The 22,520-nt window shown below is 44.0% G+C and overlaps 1 pseudogene across 1 annotated transcript in view; it reads right to left on the reverse strand.

Moving 5' to 3' along the window:
• LOC311105738 (cell adhesion molecule DSCAML1-like) overlaps nucleotides 1-22,210 on the reverse strand; it is an 80,906-nt pseudogene extending 58,696 nt beyond the window's left edge. The window contains exons 1-4 of the transcript in view: nucleotides 21,961-22,210; nucleotides 7,846-8,166; nucleotides 1,484-1,630; nucleotides 274-308 (exon numbers count right to left, since the gene is read on the reverse strand). The product of the transcript in view is annotated as a cell adhesion molecule DSCAML1-like (transcript). The remainder of the gene's footprint in view (nucleotides 1-273; nucleotides 309-1,483; nucleotides 1,631-7,845; nucleotides 8,167-21,960) is intronic.
• Between the last annotated feature and the right edge of the window lie 310 nt (nucleotides 22,211-22,520).

Raw genomic sequence — 22,520 nt, forward strand, 5'->3', positions numbered from 1 at the left:
GAGGTATCCGTGACAAGGGAGAGGGGAATCCGACAGCAAGCTTTATCGATTCAGTCTAGAGACCCCCCTCGGGCCCTGTTCACACACATACAAAACGCAGCTGCACTGGATCAATGAGTGCTCCCGTGTGAAGGACAGAGCCACACACACACACACACACACACACACACACACACACACACACACACAAACACAACATTAAGAGCGATGAAACAGGAGCTGAGTATCAGAAGGTGAGAGCTGGAGCGAGGGGAGCGACCTGTTTCATCTGACCTGAGCCGTCTCATCTGACACCCGTCCATTTATTACTGGACCGCAGAGCAACTTTTAACACTATAGGCATTTACACACAGTGCAACACACACACATATCCACATTCTGTACCAGCATGTTAGCACTTACACAGATACAAATAGAAACCTAGATATTTGTATAATGCAGGAAAATTGACAGCGCATCCCTACAAATGTAGGACAAAATTAGTGACATAGCCAGAATATAAAGACAGTTTGTGTGTCATGCCTGGTTTCTTTGGTTTGAATGTGATCAATGGATAAACAGGTCCACTCCATCAATCCAATGAGTTACAATGAGGCAATGTCATTGAATTACAGTCTCTTCACCCACACACAAATACACGCACATGCAGGTGCGCAGGTGCACACACACACACACACACTCACACGCTCACACACACGCTCACACACACACACACACACACACACACACACACACACACACACACACACACACACACACACACACACACACACACACACACACACACACACACAATGTCTGATTTATCCCCCTCACACTGCTATTAAACATGGCAATGAGTGACTAGCCACAGATCACCCCATGAGAGGCCATTTCATGAGGCTCCATTTTGAATAATTGGACAATTTTTTACCCGCTCCCCCCTCTGGTCTAGGCAAAATGGGACATGCTACTAAAACCACAAAACAGATTAGTGCTGATTAATGACCTCCAAACAACCTTGACAGGGGTCTGAGGGTCTTACCAGCAATATCGGAAAAAACAGGAGGTGATATTGATTTAAATAAGGAGCCCAAAATCAACATTCAAAAACCCTTATGCACACACAGAACAATCCTGTTGGTGGTACAGTCCAGAATCTGTTCACTATGATTTCTTTAGTTTTTTATCCTTTGGGCCACAATCTGACATGTTTGTCATCTTCATTCTCATATAACCAACCAATCAACCAATCAATCAGCCAATCAATTAAGCAATCAGACAATCAGTCAACAATCCCATTCACATGCATTGGCTGTGAGGTTTCTTTTCAATGTGTGAATGTAATTGTTGATGGATATCCATCCCGCATTGGAAATAACAGTTGTACTTTCAAGATCTGGGATATTAAAGGTTTGCCATCTTCATACTCACATAACCAATCAACCAACCAGCCCTTTTTCCCATTCCCATTAATTCAGGTCTAAATCTGAGATGCTCCTACCTGGCACGATGGAGACAGTGTCTTTCTCCCAGGACACCACGCTGACGTACTCCTGCACGGCCGTGGGGATGAGGCACTTGAACACGGCCACGTTGCCCCGCATGGACCGCTGGTCTGCCACCCGCACCGTATAGGGCTCCCTGAACACTGGAGAGAAGAGAGAGGAGAGGGGTGGTTAGAGGGGAAAAAACCTGGCTATTCTTCACCAAACTGTGTTAGTTAGCTGAGCTAAAGCCAAGGCATTAGTTTGGAAAGCTAACACAAGCCTTCCGGTTAAAGTTAAGGTTGCTTATCATACAAGCCATGAGCAAGATATGGCCTAACCTGTAACCTAGATTATTATTCAATGAAAACAAGGACCTCTTTTTTCTGATATACAAGAGCTGACATTGTTCCTGGACTATAATTCACTGAGAGACATTATGAGTAGCCCACATGTAAACTTGGTTGGTGGACTGTTAAACAACATCAAGTCAATGTTGTTTTCACTTTAGTCCTGCAATGCAAAGGAGAAACGGATTGTAGAAAGAAGTGACACCCAGTTGCATTGAGAAGGAGCTGGTGTGAATGGCGACTACCCTTTTAAAGAAAAACCCATGCAATTCTAAGAGGCGGCGCGGAATGGCTGGGTGTGGGCAGTCACAAAAAGGGGTGCCCTCTGCACTTGGCACGCAGTACCCTGGACATCGCACAGATATATATAGACACATGAGAAAATGGCAACACTAAGGGTATCAGTGTGGATTGGATTGAAGTTGGCCTATACTGCAACATTACAAGACGATAGCAGAGCTGGTGTGAATGAAATGTAATTTTATTTCAATCATAATAACAGTGTAATCCAAATGTATTAGCTAGACTAACACAAGACAAATACATGGGCGTTTGTCATTTCAAACATGTCGATACAAACGGGATTACAATGTAGACCAAAATCAGCTGGAAAACAACATGGGGAGGGGACTCTGTGGCACTGCAATCTAATCACAGCTAATTCTATGAGGCTTCTCTCATGCCAATCAGGGGAGTAATGGTTTAACCACGTGAAGTCGACAACACACACACGTACACACACGTACGCGCGCATGTACTCACACACACACACACCCTGCCTGCCTGGGCTCTCTCTCTCCAAGTTCTCTAGCGATATAACTAACGCCTAGCCTGGAGGTGAATTTCCTTGGTCATTAATAATGCTTAATGCCAGCCGACAGTGTCACCCACTGAAACCAGAGCCAATGTCCTTGTCAGAATAGTGAAGTCGTTAACCTTAACGTTATGGTGTGTGGCAAACGTAATGTAACCACGAGACGTGCTTTGAGCAACCGTAGCCAAGTCCTATACCTATTTGGCCACTCAGTGGCCTAATGTGTTGTGAAGCCTCATTTGTAACAAATCGAGGAAAGGCCAAATAATTCCAATCAGATCTTCATTCCAATTCCTCATTTAAATGCCCCCGTTTCTTATCACAGCAGACCATCTCTGGATCAATGGGCTGAATCGATTAAGTAGCTCCTTTCACAGCCAAGCCAATACTTTCAATCATTTATTTACTCCTTGATTGACCCTGCGTCTCATCACGCAGAGAAAATTGCCCTATGAGCATTGAGCCTCTATGAGACTGTTTAAAGCCAAAACAACTGACAGGAAACATCACCTGATTTTTTGCACTGACATACTCGATAAAGGCTTAAACCAGAAGTAGAATAACAATTGTGGTAGCGTTATGATATTACACATGTTCCAGTTTTGAGGCGAGACGTGCAGAATATGCCACATTTGTTTCATTAAGCCCTTGCAAGTGCATGAAAATGGTAGCCCGGTTTTTATGCATGAATTGCACTCCCCTCACATGCGCGCCGTCATTAGGATGTTACTGATGCCTGACTATATGCACCCGGTTGCCTAGGAACGGGCTAAAACACGGGTCTGACGCTCTCCGTGCACTGGGAGGAGAGGCCTGTATCACCGCTGCCTAAATAATTAACTACAGGGAAACCAAATACACTATTTACTTATTCATAAAGCGAGCAGCAAAGAGAGAGCAGAAAATAATCAAATAAAGGGGCAACTGAATGGCTGTACTGGATTGTACACATTAATGAATGGGAATAAACAACAGCTTGCTATCAGGACCATCTGTGGCAGAAGACCTATAAAGCCAGAGATAAAAAGGGTGGCCAGGCCGGGAGAGTACAGGGCAGCAGTGGACCTGCTCTCCCAGTCCACTGTTCTCAGTCTAAACTCTGTGTGTTTGTGTTGGTAGAAAAGGGGGCTGAGGTGAGCTCACTGAACAGCTGATCCCAGTTCACTCTAGATCTCACCTGTGTGTGTAACTCTAGCTCTGTGTGACAAAGGCATAGGACATAGGATATAGCCATACGCCTAGCATTGGTTACACTACTCTATATCCCCCTGAAATAGTCATGTGACCTTGGCAAAGGTCACAGAGACTATCAGAATGGAATGGCTAATTTAGTATTTTTTGTATGGATGTATTTCTTGCATTATGTATGTATTTCTTGTTTTTATGGAGTATAGACTCTCTGGTCCAATGTTGAGAAACCAGACATTGACGGTTACTCAGACTGTCAGGCAAAAATATATAAAAAGTCCTCCAGTAAAGTCTCCCCTGTGTGTGTGCATCTGTGCGTACTGTGTGCATGCATGTGTGTGTGTGGGAGAGGACAGCAGGCATTTGACAGGTGTGAGGAGCGCTGAGCAGGCAGCCAGAGCCCAAATGAGAGGCGCTCCATCATCACATGATCTCAATGAGCACACAGGCAGGAAGTCCTCATTACCAGGGCTTGAATAAAAATAGGCTCCAAACTGCAGGCAGGCAGGCAGGCAGGCAGGCAGGCAGGCAGGCAAGCAAAATGACTGACTGCTCTACCGCAGTGGCTACGTCCCAATTCTGTTGAATGACTTTACTTTTTGGTCTTTGTCTCCACAGTGGACTGGCTTGCATTTTCTTGTCTCTCACCGCTGATGGCCACTGATAGGTGGAAGGATAAGCTAGGTCTCAAGAGTTTTGAGACGAGGTCAGAAACTCAGTCTAGGTCCAATATCTACTTAGTAGAGCATCACATCCAATAGCGAGATTTCCATCCAATTGCCGATAGATTTTCATGCGAATATTATAAAATCTGCATGAATAAAATATGCAAATTATTCCACCAGAGATTTAGGCTACTAATATGACCCCACTAAGGAAAGGGGAGACTCTCACGGACACGATGGTGTACTCCGTTTTGCTCTATGACCCCCACATGTGTCACGTGACTCGTCTGAAGATAACCCGTACAAAAGAATGGAAGTATGGAGGTAGTTTTGTGCCAACAAAAAAGGGTTAAATATGTGTCCAAAAAAAGACAATATATCCTGAGATTTCTTATATCTCCTAGATGTAGAACAGACACTTCAAAAACATATTCCTTATGATAAACAAATGTACTGTCTTTTTTGCCATTTTTGAATGTGTTATTCAATGCGTTTCTATGGGCTTTAGTAGTAAAGGCCAAATTCAACATTTTATTAAATATTTTATTTGTATTCTTTTTTTTATACATACAGGGTTCAAAGGCTTAGACTTTTAGATGTTTAAATAGGTTTCCATTGCATTTTCATCTCTACTGATGGTTTTGTCACAAAAGAAAACTGCGTTATATAGTGAATGTGCCCACTCTGGTATTGGCACATGTGCTCTAGCCAGCAACTCGTAGATACAGTGCGGGTATAACCTACATGATGAGATTATTATAGACAAAAGAGCGAGATTATTTTAATTTGTCAAAAGGCAGCCAAGCATTGATCATCATGTCACCAGAATAAGACCCTCGATATTTATTGGAAAGGAGCATCAACCTAATCACCTTGCACATTCACCACGTTCATCATAACTTATTTCATCTGTAGCCTAATAAACTGCATACTTTCCTGAGTCGTAGTGGGAGAACCACACAACATGTCATCGCGTGACTCCAAGTTTACTTCAATATCATTGTTATTATATCAATATTTGCACATAAAAGCATTTCCATCGCCATTTCTAGCACAATTAATTTTACCAACACAAAAAGATCCCACCTTGTCTAGCGTATTTTGCTTTGTTGACATTTGCTGTCGACATTTGCTGTTTCCATCAGACCTGTCATAAAAAGGTTGGATGGAAACCTGGTTAATGACACTTATCAATGTCAACTGTCACACACATATGATGGCTAAACCTAGTTTTGACATTTTGTCATGTTATTCACAGTGTGTCTATTCACTGTTAATGGGGTAAGGAGAGGACAAGAGGAGGGGAGTAGGGTGGAAAGCAGAAGAGGAACAAATGTTGACAACGAAGGAAAGGAAGATGGAAAGCAGAGATGTGATACATGACTAGAGATGGATGGGAAGGCCTCCTATGAGAGCCAATGGAAACGTCTTCAATATCATTAGAGCACTGGCTAGTGATTTACAGAATGTCCGTCAAATGCCGATGATGAAAGTAATTGAGAGAATGGCTTTAACAAGAAATATAGGGTCAGGACTTTGATAATACGGAGGGAGAGAAAAACATTAAACAGAAAACAAGCAGGGATTTCCATAAACGTACAGCGATCCACACAGGTACCAGTGCTATTATTGGCACAGAATCAGCATGCATGGGAGGGAGGGAGGGAGGGAGGGAGAATTGAGAGATGGAGAGATGAAGGGAGGGAGGGTGTCACACTGCGAACTGTCAGCTATCATCAGTCTCCGACGCCACCTGAGACGGGACGCGCCACACCCTGCCACTCACGCCCTGCCTGTCGCTCATGGTAATCGCGGTGTGTGTATGTGAATGTGTGTGTGTGTGTGTGTGCGTTCTGCGAAGGTGTGTGGCAGTAGTGGGGCAATACACAGGCGAGTCCTGAGGGCTGGAGTTGAGGGGCTGCAGAGTTGGGTGTGAGGGTTGGTGGATTTTCACAGACTCAGCATTTAATTGATTAATTGGGGTAATTATTTTGGGGGGAAGGTCGTCCCCACACAGATGCAGGTTGGAAGGTCACTCTACAGCTGATGGGATGAGGGTCCTCTGGACAGAAATGCCATAAGGGGTGTGGTGGGGGGAGGGAGGAGGGGTAGGCTGTAACCATCTTAATTTGGCCATGAATTTGGTAAACTGACTGTTAACAACTGAATCGCTACTGGATTATTTTTTCTTTGATCTTACACATCTTTTAAGGGGGTTGTTCCGATTATCTTACACATCTTTTAAGGGGGTTGTTCCGATTATCTTACACATCTTTTAAGGGGGTTGTTCCGATTATCTTACACATCTTTTAAGGGGGTTGTTCCGATTATCTTACACATCTTTTAAGGGGGTTGTTCTGATTATCTTACACATCTTTTAAGGGGGTTGTTTCCGATTTTCCAGATGCAGATTGTTGATTGAATATGTCGCTGAACGTGAATTAAAACACCAACAATATTTATTCTCGCTGTTCAACTCTGTTCAATCCCTCTCATGTTTAAACTCATTCCCTTTCCAGCTACAGCAAACACCCTGACAAAGACCTGGCACAGCTACCCAGAAGAGCCAGCTTGAATAAAATGGTTTGTGTGTGTGTGTGTGTGTAGTTGGGGGACTTTCCAGTCCATGGACAGATGGAGAGACTGGGAGACAGGAGGCCTGCTGGCATAAGCAGGGCACAGGCTGGTGTGTGTGTGTGTGTGTGTGTGTGTGTGTGTGTGTGTGTGTGTGTGTGTGTGTGTGTGTGCATCCTTGCCTGCGTGTGTGTGTGTGTCTGTGTGTGTGCGTGTGTGTGTGTGTGTGTGCATCCTTGCCTGCGTGTGTGTGAACTCCCCCATTGCAGTGTGGCCAGCCCCACACTCCAGCAGTGACCTTGGTACAGGGCACAGTGGTCTCTCTGCCAACTGTCTTTACCGCTGTGTGTGTGTCTGCCAGGGTCATTTTAAAGGAGCAGGGTCAAGGGTCACGCTCGCCCCCCACTGAGTCGTATTGTTAGTCAGAGGACCAATATGGACATCGTTTGGTTTACCGTTCTTACAGATGTTTTTGTTGTTAGTGTTGTTTGTGTGTCTTCATTGTGTTTGGGGAGTGGTTCTCTTAGAATGGAGCTGAGTGTACAGCATCAAATCGTATGAGAAAGTATTTGATTTCTTTATCGATATGCATTTTCTTTTTGTTTCTAAACCTCTTCCTGGCAGCCTTTCGCTATGCTTAGCCTCCTCTCATTCTTTGTGAAGACGTTGTGTTTCTGTTTGGCCCCAGAACACTGTTTAGTTAGGTTCGACAGGTGAAGCTGTGTCTCTATGTCTGTCTGTCTAAGGCTGCTCCAGAAGAGGCTGCCTGTGTTCAGTCTGAGTCTGACCTGCTTTGACGCGGATGCTGGGGCTGCGGATCTTGCCGGCCTGGTTCTCTGCGGTGCAGAAGTAGTCATTGTCATGGATGTAGCTGTTGAAGGCGGAGGGCGAGAAAGGGTAGAGCTGGAGGGTGCCATTGGCGTGCACGTGGCGGATGTGGGGCACGTCGTAGATGTCATCGCCGGTGGCCAGGTACCAGCGCAGGACGGCATGGGGTGCGCCGCCCGCGGGGCAGGGCAGGGACACCCCAACCGAGCTGGAGAAGGTCACCCGCTGCAGGGAGGCGTTTACAAAGTACAGCCGCGTCGAGACCACATCCTCACTGTTCACTGTGATAGGGAGAGAGGGACATGGTCAGGATAATACACACACACAAAGAAAAGCCGCGTCCAGACCACATCCTCACTGTGATGGGGAGAAGAGATAGCTTGGGGTTGGGACACACACAGACACACACCCATATCCTCCCACACACACACACACACACACACACACACACACACACACACACACACACACACACACACACATACACACACACTTACACACATACACACCTACACACATACACACCAGTGGTGGAAAAAGTACCCAATTATCATACTTGAGTAAAAGTAAAGATACCTTAATAGAAAATGACTCAAGTAAAAGTGAAAGTCACCCAGTAAAATACTACTTGAGTAAAAGTCTAAAAATATTTGGTTTTAAATATACTTAAGTATCAAAAGTAAATGTAATTGCTAAAATATACCTAAGTATCCAAAGTAAAAGTGAAAGTATAACTCTTATATTAAGCAAACCAGACAGTATGTTTTTTTTGTTTTAAAATGTACAGATAGCCAGGGGCACACTCCAACTCTCAGACATAATTTACAAACAAAGCATTTGCGTTTAGTGAGTCCACCAGATCAGAGGCAGTAGGGATGACCGGGGATGTTCTCTTGATAAGTGCGTGAATTGGACCATTTTCCTGTCCTACTAAGCATTCGAAATGTAACAAGTACTTTTGGGTCTCAGGGAAAATGTATGGAGTACAAAGTATGCTATTTTCTGTAGGAATGTAGTGGAGTAGAAGTAAAAGTTGTCAAAAATATAAATAGTAAAGTAAAGTACAGATACCCCAAAAAACTACTTAAGTACTACTTTAAAGTATTTTTACTTAAGGACTTTACACCACTGATACATACATACAGCCAATGTGTGGGCAGCTAACTGCCAATCTCCAAACTGGGTTATCTTCTAGAGATTTCCATCAGGTCAGCACAGCAGATCCCAAAAATAGAATCAATTACTATTTCTCCATTAGGCAAATGACGTGATGTAATATATTCATCATTTATTTATAGCTACATGTCACTCTGTTATGATAAGCTGGAGCTAAGCCAATCCACAGTTAGAAGCTCTGCTATAGGCTGATTGGCAAGTTGGTCTGTACAACAGCTCAAATCAACCTGGGCATTGACTTTGATCATGTAACATGTTACTCGCACGCATGCACACACGTGTCCGATCCACCTTAATCAAAGCTAGCGACCTGGCTGCCAAACAGCAGGGATCCATCCTCTATAATGCATTATCATAATATCTGTAGTCTAAGATATGCCTAACGAGAGCCCTTCATTAAACTGGCATCTGATTGGAGGGGAAATGGGTCATGCACCTCCAGACCCCCTCCTCCCTCATGTTGATATGCCATGCCCACAAAACAAAGAATCCATGAGGTTATTAGAACAATACCTAGTCTGCCAGTTCAACCCATCTCAAGTCTATATAATCACTGCAGTATATCTCCAACCACAACCCTGGAGGGAGGGCTTCTTTGCAACCACTATGGCTTTCACACGCTGCTTCAATGAAGTGCTGTTGTCCCATAAGTCGTCTTAGGGGAGATACGTCCCTAATACCCCCCCCCCCCCCCCCCCCCCCCGTTAGTGTCTCCTGGGAGGCAGCTAGACGTCTTTTTAGCGTTGGGGGGGTTGTGCTGAGCTCAGCTTGGCCCCGGGCCAACGGGAGACAGGAGGAACAAGAGATAATTTCTTCTGAGTCAATGATATATAATTCATCCTCTTCCCTGGTTTGTGTCAACAATGGCCGGATTAGCCCTATCTGTTTCACTCTGAATGACGTGGGACGAATGGCCGTGAATGGAGGTGGTGGCTAGATGCCTCATCAAGGTAGATTTAGGAGGGTTTCTACAGCACAGCAGATAACCTACAGCTAGCCATGTGCATTGGTGTCGAACCAAATTAGCATTAGGAAAATCATTAAATCAATTTTAGGGCTTAAATTCATATTTGGACATAATTCAAATGTTTCAGATCAGATCAAATTCATTTCAGTGCTTCATTCCTTTTTTGAATTGTATCAGTTAAGCCTGGTCTATTTATGGGCCTTTCTATATACACTACATGACCCACACTCCAGCAGTGACCTTGGCACAGGGCACAGCGGTCACTCTGCCAACTGTCTGTGCTGCTGTGTGTCTGCCAGGAGCTTTTTAAAGGAGCAGGGTCAAGGACGCTCGCCCCCCACTGAGTCTTATTGTTAGTCAGAGGACCAATATGGACGTTGTTTGGTTTACCGTTTGTTACAGACGTTTTTGTTGTTAGTGTTGTTTGTGTCTTCATTGTGTTTTGGGAGTGGTTCTCTTAAAATGGAGCTGAGTGTACAGTATTAAATCATACACTATGCAGATGTTATAGCGGGTGTAGCGAAATGCTTGTGCTTCTAGCTCCGACAGTGCAGTAATATCTAACAATTACACAACATATACATTGAGGGAAAAAAGTATTTGATCCCCTGCTGATTTTGTACGTTTTCCCACTGACAAAGATATGATCAGTCTATAATTTTAATGGTAGGTTTATTTGAACAGTGAGAGACAGAATAACAACAAAAAAATCCAGAAAAACGCATGTCAAAAATTTTATGAATTGATTTGCATTTTAATGAGGGAAATAAGTATTTGTAGACCGCACCACCCTCTGGAGAGCCCTGCAGTTTTGGGCGGTGCAGTTGCCGTACCAGGCAGTGATACAGCCTGACAGGATGCTCTCAATTGTGCATCTGTAAACGTTTGTGAGGGTTTTAGGTGATAACCCAAATTTCTTCAGCCTCCTGAGGTTGAAGAGGCTCTGTTGCGCCTTCTTCACCACACTGTCTGCGTGGGTGGACCATTTCAGTTTGTCGGTGATATGTACGCCAAGGAACTTGAAGCTTTCCACCTTCTCCACTACAGTCCCGTCGATGTGGATAGGGGGGGGGTGCACCCTCTGCTATTTCCTGAAGTCCACGATCATCTCCTTTGTTTTGTTGATGTTGAGTGAGAGGTTATTTTCCTGGCACCACACTCCCAGAGCCCTCACCTCCTCCCTGTAGGCGGTCTCATCATTGTTGGTAATCAAGCCTACTACTGTTGTGTCGTCTGCAAACTTGATGATTGAGTTGGAGGCGTGCTTGGCCACGCAGTCATGGGTAAACAGGGAGTACAGGAGGGGAAGCGGTGGGTGGTGCGCGCGCCTCCTAAGTCGGACCAGCAGGCCGCTCCGAGTGTCTCTCCTCCACCGGCGATGTTTTGGGTCAGCCGCTGGAATCAGTTCAGTTGCCCTGGGGAGAGCAAACAAAGGATCTGCTTTGGGAAAGTCGTATTCCTGGTCGTAATGCTGGTGAGTTACCGCCGCTCTGATATCCAATATTTTTTCCGGGCTGTATGTAATGATGCAAAAAACTTTCTGAGCTAATAATGTAAAAAATAATACATAAAAAAACGATATACTGCAAAGTTTCCTAAGTTTTCGTCGGTGCCAGGTTAGGCCTGGCTCGCAGTCAGTGTTCCAATTCATCCCAAAGGTGTTCGATGAGGTTGAGGTTAGGGTTCTGTGCAGGCCAGTCAAGTTCTACCACACCGATCTTGACAAACCATTTCTGTATGGACCTAACTTTGTGCACAGGGGCATTGTCATGCTGAAAAAGGAAAGGGGCTTCCCCAAACTGTTGCCACAAAGTTGGAAGTACATAATCGTCTAGATTGTCATGTATGCTGTAGCGTTAAGATTTCCCTTCACTGGAACTAAGGGTCCTAGCCCGAACCATGAAAAACAGCCCCATACCATTATTCCTGCTCCACCAAGCTTTACAGTTGGCACTATGCATTGGGGCAGGTAGCGTTCTCCTGCCATCCGCCAAACTCAGATTCGTCGTTCAGACTGCCAGAGAACGTGTTTCCACTGCTCCATAGTCCAATGGCTGCGAGCTTTACATCACTCCACACTTGGCATTGCGCATGGTGATCTTAAGCTTGTGTGAGGTTGTTCGGCCATGGAAACCCATTTCATGAAGCTCCCAACGAACAGTTATTGTGCTGACATTGCTTCCAGGGGTAGTTTGGAACTCGGTAGTGAGTGTTGAAACTGAGGACAGATGATTTTACGAGCTACGTGCTTCAGCACTTGCCGGTCCCGTTCTGTGAGATTGTGTGGCCTACCACTTTGCGGCTGAGCCATTGTTGCTCCTAGACGTTTCCACTTCACAATAACAGCACTTACAGTTGACTGGGGCAGCTCTAGCGGGGCAAAAACATGACAGACTGACGTTTTGGAACGGTGGCATCCTATGTCGGTGCCACGTTAAAAGTCACTGAGCTCTTCAGTAAGGCCATACTACTGCCAGTGTTTGTCTATGGCTGTGTGCTCAATTGTTATACACCTGTCAGCAACAGGTTAGGCTGAAATAGCCGAATCCACTAATTTGAAGGCGTGTCCACATACTTTTGTATATATAGTGTAAATATTAACAAACATATGCCAATTGATCTCTGGTACAGCATAAACAGAATGAATAACATGACATACAGTTGAAGTCGGAAGTTTACATACACTTAGGTTGGAGTCATTAAAACTCGTTTTTCAACTACTCCACAAATTTCTTGTTAACAAACTATAGTTTTGGCAAGTCGGTTAGGACATCTACTTTGTGCATGACACAAGTAATTTTTCCAACAATTGTTTACAGACAGTGTGGTGTATTAACATTATGACTGTTTTAGAGGAACAGAAGAGGGAATGTTTATGATCTTATTTCAAATGTAGCGTTTGGAGGGTGACGTCCCAGGGGAGACTGGTGATTGGCCAGAAGAGGGAGCCACCCATCTTTTTGCATTGTTTATAAATAGGGGTTAAACGATGAAAGGGCAGAGCAGCCATTAGAATTGGAGGACACTGCTCTCCAGACCTCGCGAGTCTGTAAACTTATGCTGTAAGCTTGTGATAATGAATAAAGACTTCTAATCAAGGTACAGCTTAAGCGGACTCCTTTGTTTATCAGCAATAATTACCACCACTCACTCGATACGACAACAGATTATTTCACTTATAATTCACTGTATCACAATTCCAGTGGGTCAGAAGTTTACATACACTAAGTTGATTGTGCCTTTAAACAGCTTGCAAAATTCCAGAAAGTGATGTCATGGCTTTAGAAGCTTCTGATAGGCTAATTGACATAATTTGAGTCAATTGCAGGTGTACCTGTGGCTTTATTTCAAGGCCTACCTTCGAACTCAGTGCCTCTTTGCTTGACATCATGGGAAAATGTAAAGAAATCAGCCAAGACCTCAGAAGAAAAAATGGTAGACCTCCACAAGTCTGGTTCATCCTTGGGAGCAATTTCCAAACGCCTGAAGGTACCACGTTCATCTGTACAAACTATAGTACGCAAGTATAAACACAATGGGACCACGCAGCCGTCATACCTCTCAGGAAGGAGACTTTTTGGAGAAATGTCCTCTGGTCTGATGAAACAAAAATAGAACTGTTTGGCCATAATGACCATCGTTATGTTTGGAGGAAAAAGGGGGAGCTTGCATGCCGAAGAACACCCTCCCAACCGTGCAGCACGGGGGTGGCAGCATCATGCTGTGGGGGTGCTTTGCTGCAGGAGGGACTGGTTCACTTCACAAAATAGATGGCATCATGAGGAAGGAAAATTATGTGGATATATTGAAGCAACATCTCAAGACATCAGTCAGGAAGTTAAAGCTTGGTCGCAAATGGGTCTTCCAAATGGACAATGACCCCAAGCATACTTCCAAAGTTGTGTCAAAATGGCTTAAGGACAACAAAGTCAAGGTATTGGAGTAGCCATCACAAAGCCCTGACCTCAATCCTATAGAAAATGTGTGGGCAGAACTGAAAATGCGTGTGCGCGCAAGATGGCCTACAACCCTGACTCAGTTACACCAGCTCTCTGAGGAGGTATGGGCCAAAATTCACCCAACTTATTGTGGGAAGCTTGTGGAAGGCTACCCGAAACGTTTGACCCAAGTTAAACAATTTAAAGGCAATGCTATCAAATACTAATTGAGTGTATGTAGACTTCTGACCCACTGGGAATGTGATGAAATAAATAAAATCTGAAATAAATCTATTTTTCTGACATTTCACGTTCTTAAAATAAGACTGGGAATTTTTACAAGGATTAAATGTCAGGAATTGTGAAAAACTGAGTTTAAATGTATTTGGCTAAGGTGTATGTAAACTTCTGACTTCAACTGTATGTGATTGCATAGTATTGAAAGGTTAAGATATGGATAAAGCCCTCACTAGGTAAGGGTGGCTCTCTCTCTCTCTCTCTCTCTCTCTCTCTCTCTCTCTCTCTCTCTCTCTCTCTCTCTCCTCTTCCTCCTCTCCTCTGCATCAACGTCTTTTTTCCCTCCCTTCCTCACTCTCCATGTCTTTCGTCTCTCCCTCTTTTTCTCTACCCACCAATCTCAATCCATCCTACCCTGTCTCTCACCCTTTCTCTCTCTCTCTCTCCTATTATAGTCCTCCAGTACATGGCTGGATATGTTATGTGATTTGAATTTGTATGCCAGACGCAGAGAGTTAAATCCATATAATCTCCTTTCACATTTAACAGACACAATGTCTCTCCGCCCTGGTAATCGCACCACCGTGGAGGGCCTTTTTCCCACTCCCCTGGCGTGTGTATGTGTGTGGTTGGGTTTGATCAGGGCCAGGGAAGAGTTAAGGGGGTACTAACAGAGTACAGGTGGGCCATTGTGTGTGTTTGCATGCGTGCGTGTGTGTGTGTGGGGGGGGGGGGGGTCAGTGTTAAGGCTGAGTGGTATTTAAGGGCAACCTTTATCCTGGAAGTGTGTTGGTGTCAGTGACGAGGGGTGTGAGGGGTGTGAGGAGAGGTGACAGTGTGTGAATGCGTGAATGTGTACATGTGCTTGTGTGCACATAAGTGCATGTGTGTGTGAATGTGTATGTGAGGTCTCTCTCCTATCCAAAATGGAGCAGTTCCTCTGTGTCTAAAAGGTGTAATTTAGGTTGAGTGCAATCTATCCTGTATCATGTGCCATATAAATCACAACTCTCTGCTCATGTTCTGAGAGATAGACCAATTCAGCACCCTGGACAGGGCCACAGTGGCTTTTCAGTCCTACATTTACATTTTAGTCATTTAGCAGACGCTCTTATCCAGAGCAATTAGGGTTAAGTGCCTTGCTCAAGGGCACATTGACAGATTTTTCACCTAGTCAGCACAGGGATTCGAACCAGCGAGCTTTCGGTTCCTGGCCTAAAGCTCTTAACCAATAGGCCAAATGTATATTTACATAAAATATTAAAATATTAAAAAATTTTTAAGAAATGAATCCTTGAATCATCATTGAGCATCACTGTAATCTTATTTTAAAAGCTAAATGAAAGACATTCCACAAATAAACAACACTGAATCCCTACTGTGATGTCAAAGAATGGCGGCCGCGGAGCGACATCAAAACAAATCGGTGGCATTCCCACATTGAACTAAAGGGGAAAGAAAGCAAACAGGCGACTGTGGATGAGGCAGCTGTTGTGCTGCTGTCCTAATGGTGAATCCAGGTCAGTCAGTTGAGCACAGTACAACACAGAAAGGGCAGTACAGTGGTGGACTGGACTCCCATCATGCAGCACAGATTGTTGCCCGCAGCAGAAAGGCCCATAATAAAGATGGCCAGAGAGAGAGCTAGGGTGGCGTCCCGCCACAGACTGACAGGATCTGTCAGCTCAAACATTAGAAGGAAGAGAGAGACCAAAGAAAGAAAAAACAACACCCCACCCCAAAAGTGGATATAGAAGCCCAGTGCCCAATCCCAAATCAAAGCCCTGAAAGACAGATGAATGTAAACAAGATGGCAGAAAAGCCAGCAAACCTTCCAGAGGGCTACATGAGATGATATAATGTTGCCATCACCAGGAGGACGTCAAGACATGCCTAGGGGCAGAGGTAGAGGCTAGGGCTTGATTTGGAATTTGGATTAAAAGGGGACATAAGGACACCCCACGTGGGGCTTTGGGGTCTGAGGATTTGAGCAAGGGGCCAGTCTTTACCCCATTCAACAGGGAGTAATGGTGGAAATAAGGAGAGGAGAGAGGACTGAAATAACCCAAATTCTCCCTTTCTTTGTTCTGAGACATCTAACCCAACGTCTAACTCACAGTTCTTCCATGCCCTAAGGCTGCCCACCCTTTTCCCTGGCATGGGCAGAAAGGGAGCAGAGGAGGAGAGGAGGAGAGGAGCGAGGGAGGGAGCTAGGTGCACTCATCCATTTCAGAAGCATATTTCCCTTCCTTCTTCAAGCCTGAATGCATTGATTACAATGGGAGAAGGTCATTGTGATTTGGGTGAGTTCCCTAAAACATCACTCCTGTTGGGTGAAGCCTCTTCACTCTGTCTCCTGCTCTTGTTCTGTTGCTGTATCACATTTGACTAAAGCCTCTCCTCCCTCCACACAGACACATCTGCACATTTCCTGTATTTTTTCCCCTTTTGCGGGCAGAATGAAAATGGCGTATGAATATGTATGCCACTGAGGCAGGGATATTGCTATGGTGAACCACTATGCATAATGCAGCTCTTTCTGTCTCATCTACATTCACACAGACACACACACATGTCTCTAAGATTTATCCCATCCCATGCACACAGGTCAATTAATCTCTCACACACACACAATAATATACACACAAGTATACACATACACATTTTCAGAGGCATGAGAGGATATGTCCATCGTTCCTGTTAAGGGTCTGGTGAATCATACAGAATACAATACTCAATATGTTCAAGCAACTTAACTCTAATGTCATTGCAGTCAGTTACAAAACCACGAAAAACATAGTAATGATGTTCTACAACACATTACGGGAAAGCAAGAAGAAATTATAGTTATATTATTGTGAATGCTTTTTAATACCCATTTTGCACACAAAAACACTGAAAAGGATAATGCATTGGCGCCACACTGAAATTACCTTGCCGTACGCATGCATGTGCGCACGTACGCACACACACACACACACACACACACACACACACACACACACACACACACACACCACAAACAACCCCCTTCTCCAAATTATGCAGTGTCAGTGGAATATTAGGAGCCATTTCAGCATTTGAGGATCCACACTCTCCCTCTTCAAAGGAAACATTTTCACAGTTGTGAAGTGAGTGTCAGATTTTTGGGGTCTGATTTATTCTCTATCCTTCATCCTCTATCCTTCCTTCTTACTGAGTCAGAGATAAACAGAGTGATAGTAAGCAAGATAGCTTGAGAAAAGAGGGAAGTAAAGGGGGAAAGAAGAGTTGGCCATGTCACTTTAAAGCAGATTAGTCCTCTCCTCTCCCCACTCTTTTCTCCTCTCCTTTCATCTCCTGGTACAACAGATCTTGTGAAAGCGGAGATGACTGTCAAGTCAGAGGCCACAGAATAGATGCCACACCAACAACAGGTGAGAGAATACCTGTTGAGTTATCAAACTCAATTGGACAATCAGTGTGAATAGGTCAAATCATTTTTTACTTAATAAACTGGGCATTAATTTGTGTTAATATTTTTTAAGGCATTGGTAAGTTAACCATTGGAGGGGCAGAGGAGTGAGGCAGCATTTTCTATCTATGTTATTTCCCGTTCTCCCCATATGGTCAAGTTACCCTAGGCCTAACAATATAACAACAATATGCCATTTAGCAGACGCTTTTATCCAAAGTGACTTACAGTCATGCGTGCATACATTTCTGTGTATGGGTGGTCCCGGGGATCGAACCCACTACCTTGGCGTTACAAGCGCCGTGCTGTAACAGCTGAGCTACAGAGGACCACATGTGTGATGCAGGTGAGGAAAAGCCTCCGAAACTTTTCTGTTCACCGGCCAAGTCACCAGCACAAACACTCAACGGTAAAAACAGTCGCTGCTTGCCAGAGCCAGACGAGAGGATGCGAGTTAATACGAGAGTGCGGTATTATTGTTTGTGGCCGTGCGTTTCAGAGACAAATGACAACTTCATAGGTAAGGTGTAATTTAGGAGAAGAGATGTGTAAAAACGCAGAGATCGAATACTATGACTGTCGGTCGCTCAATTATTTTCAGCGAGAGAGAGAGAGAGAGAGAGAGAGAGAGAGAGAGAGAGAGAGAGAGAGAGAGAGAGAGAGAGAGAGAGAGAGAGAAGAGAGAGAGAGAGAGAGAGAGAGAGCGAGAGAGAGAGAGAGAAAGAGACGGGGCAACTTGTTGCGGCGGGCTAACTCATGGCTAAGGAGAGGACAGAATAGGTCGAGTCCATATCATTGGATTCAACATGAGAGACTTCATTGACAAGTTTGTGTTCGATTAAATAAGTTGGCGTCAGACAAAATGAAAGCAAAAATACTGTGAGGCAATGCAACACGTGGCGACATAGTAGCCTAGCCTATCACCAGGACGCAGACGCAACACCTCTAGACGCAGTGCAGTGGTGTACATTAATTCAAGGCAGTCTATTTCTGACTCTGACTCATAATACAATTACTACAAGCCCATGCTGCCGTCTCACGTCTCAGTTTGTGTGCCTTTCATCTGATTCCAAAATTACACTCCGGGTTTCCGCCCGACCGGGCCTTGGTTGTAAGTCAGATGAGTGCCATTATGGTTGACAAAATATATTATGAGGAGAGCAGAGAGCAACACGCGGTTGTTAGAACTATCTGGCCCAGATGATGGCAACAAACGGCTATCCCATTAAAACATAACACAAAGGAGGAGGGAGAAGTGCAGTCCAGTCAATGAACTGATTTACTTTTCCAAATAAGTTGCAAATTAGGCTTTAGTTTATGTTCAAACTAAAGCCTACGAATTACGCAGCTGGGAAAGGATAGTGATTTGGGTAAAACAACAACAGAAACCAATTTTGAACATTTCATCCCGTAAGGGGACAGAGTAGAGAGAAAGAGGTGTGTGAGGGGGACATTACAGAAATGATCAAATTGCCTGAAAATGCAGCCTGAAGAAAGCAATTATATATTTTGCGTAACAAAATGCTTACACATCACAAATTAATAAACACTGATAGGCCGAATAATAATAATAAATAATGTTGAGGCAATATTATTTACAATAATAGTATTCATAATAAAAATATAGAAGGAGTGTCGGTTTCACATTTTAATTTAGGCAAATGTCCAGAAAATCTGGCTCAGGCAAGAGAATATCGCTGTCACCCATACACCACATAGCCTATTTGAGGAATGCTGACCCCCCCCCCCCCATCAGGTAAGGGAGGCGAAATATGCACGCATTAAACCCAACTGTTTACATTTGTTAACTAATCTATTTATATCCTACATCCATCCTATCATTCACATCAATTGAAATTGTACAGTCATTCAATATTCGTTTTAAAATCGATTGGAGACTTGTCAGCCTGAACTGGATAAAACCGGATTGATAAAATGACTATAGCTATCTCTCCCTCATTATTTTACAAACCGTAGTCTTCATCTGAATATTGGGTGATTTGAATTTGTGTAGCCATAATAATGATAAAACTTCAGGATTTAATTATAACAAATTATTATTAACATTATTAAGTTAATACATTGCAACAAATATGTACAATAATTGCCATCACCAATAGGCCTGACTGTTCCAGCTGAAGAGATTGCACGGATAGCATCTTTCCCTGCTTATTTGTTTTGTGTCTCATCACATTTCCATAAAATGACAAGCGACCCACCAGATCATGACAAAGAGGAATGAGAGCACCCCCCCCTCTTTCTAACCCGGGGTTGATGTGTGCTGGTATGGCCGAGACGCATCAATTAAAGGACATCTGGTTATTCATATTTCACTCAAATTACTAATTAGCATACTGGAAACCAACGACAACGAAAATTAATATTTCTGAGAATTTCACATTTTGCAAGGATGTATGGAAGCGATATTCATCAAATAAAGCACAGGGTGTTGTGTGCTGTTCCACAAAAGTGCGAACCGTTATGGAGGCGCGGCTGACTCAGGAAAATACGCAGTCCTAATGCATATGCATGTAAGATAATTGCTAACATTTTTCTCTGATCAAATCTTCTCTTTAAAATTAAAACACAAATTTGAGTTACATTAAATCAGATAGTAGGTAAATACAAAATTGATTATTGACAAAAATGAACGAATAAAGGAAAAAACGATGCTAAATGGAAGTTTGTTTTCGACTGCGTTATCTACATCTCTTCCCTCCACTCTTTCCGCTCCACTGCCTATCTGCAACCCCCACCCCTCCCTCCCTCCTTTCACCACACACAAACACACACACACGGACACAGTACGTCTTGTTCAGTCACGGGACAAGGCGATGTGCAGTACATAATCTAAAAAGACCCTGTAATCCAATTAAACACAACAAAAACACCACAAAAAGCCCTCGTCATAACAGCAGCATCCCGCACACACACCACACAATTCCCGACTGTTGGCCTGCAAGGATATAGGCCATGTATTTAAAATGGCTAAAAAGGCATTCACTCATGAAAACACATAATGAACAGAATAGAGATAGGGCCAATCTGCATGTGGTCCTAGGCCTAATTACGTTTTGGACAATTATTTATTTATGTATTTATTTATTATTTATGTATTTATTTATATGTATTTATTTTATATTGGGGTTACGACTGATTTTGATCGACTAGATTATGTTCAAGTTGTTGAAATGGTTGACAAGCGTTCATTCGGAAGCAATTATTTAATCAAAACCATATTCAAGCTTCCTCTCGATCTGCAGTAGTTTTCCATGCAAACCCAATCAGTATGCAGAATCTGGGGCCATAGAAAATGGAGGATGCATAATTAGACTACTGATAATAACAACTGAGTGTGTCTGCATGCGCTGACCCCTGTCATTCTAGAAAATGAAGCAAATTGCCAACAGTGGAGAAATTATCTGCGTAAAATTCCAGCGTTCAATACCCTCAGCATCGGTTTACACATCTCTAAAATGTTTTGGCCTTTATTGTGTTTGAACGCACGCACGCACGCGCACACACACACACACACACACACACACACACACACACACACACACACACACACACACGCACGCACGCACATATTCACACTAAAAGGCACGCTCATTTACAGACACGCACTAATTTGGTGCGCCAAAGAAGCCATATTAGCAAATGACACATAAGCCTGACACCTTCTGTTATCTGTTATGGGACAGAGGAAAGAGAGCAAACAAATGTACACTTGACTGCCCCTCTACTTTTCCTACAGCCCAGAGACGCAGTTGGAGTATGTAGCAGCATTGAGCTTGCAATCTTTGCGTCTACATCTCTTCCTCTCTTATTGTCGTGTCTCCATATTCATGACAACTCGACATGTTCATAAATGAAAATGGTGTTACCTCCCCCATCTTAACTGCCACAGACAGCGTTTAGGGGGATATGTACCACACTGCTAATATGTATGTTCCTTCTCAAATAAAGTAAACATATTTATTTATGCAGCTGCATAATGCGTCCTTGGTTTTATCAATACATCTGAAAGAAGGGATGGTGGCTGAAAAGTCCTTCTAATTGTCATCCTCCATTCTAAGTGTGGTTAAACCGATTAAGCCCATCCAAATGAAGCTTTTTATCCAAGTAAAGATAGGCCATTGACTTTAACTGACAAGAGGGAATTTCAAGTTGTGACCTTTGTAAATTAGCGCATTTCAACTCAACCTAATTTATTGTAGCACACATAAACACAAATAGCCTATATGCGCCCCAACTTCACATTGCATTGGAGAGAGCAATAGTTTGAGTGTCTTTCACGTACCTTCTTGTAAAGAATACAGCAGGAATAAAGTTACCAGCCACATGCCATAAATAGCAGGTATATTTCTCAGGAATTTTGTGCAATCCCGACGAGTGCACGGCGCAGCGTTCCGCCAGGCGAGGCTCCGTGCTGGAGTGGTGACGATGCTCACGGGCGATCTCTCCAGCCCTAGTCCCAGACTCTCCAGCGCAGAGGAACCGCCACTGATCTGGTCCCGCCTCCCGTGCCCTCCCCTAGCCGGGACCGTCATTCGAGAGGGCCCATCCCCCGCTATTCTAATGATGCGCGGTGATGGAGAAGTGAGGCAGTGCGTCTACTGTACGAGGACCACACGCACGGAGAGCCCGGGAGAGGGGTATGGAGAGGCATAGCGCTATGGAATATGGAGCGCTTCTTTTGCGCGGGTGGGGGGTGGTTTGTGTACGTTTCTGGAGTGGTGGGTGTTTGTTTATGGGGGGTCAGGTGTATGGTGTCTTGAGATGTGATATAACAGGTAACTTGAGAGAATCAGCTTCGGTCCGTTAGCTCTTTCTCTGTTAAGGTCCATGGACGCGCGCTCC

This window comes from Coregonus lavaretus, assembly GCF_964263955.1.
Source record: "Coregonus lavaretus genome assembly, chromosome: 30".
In the NCBI taxonomy this organism is placed as follows: domain Eukaryota; kingdom Metazoa; phylum Chordata; class Actinopteri; order Salmoniformes; family Salmonidae; genus Coregonus; species Coregonus lavaretus.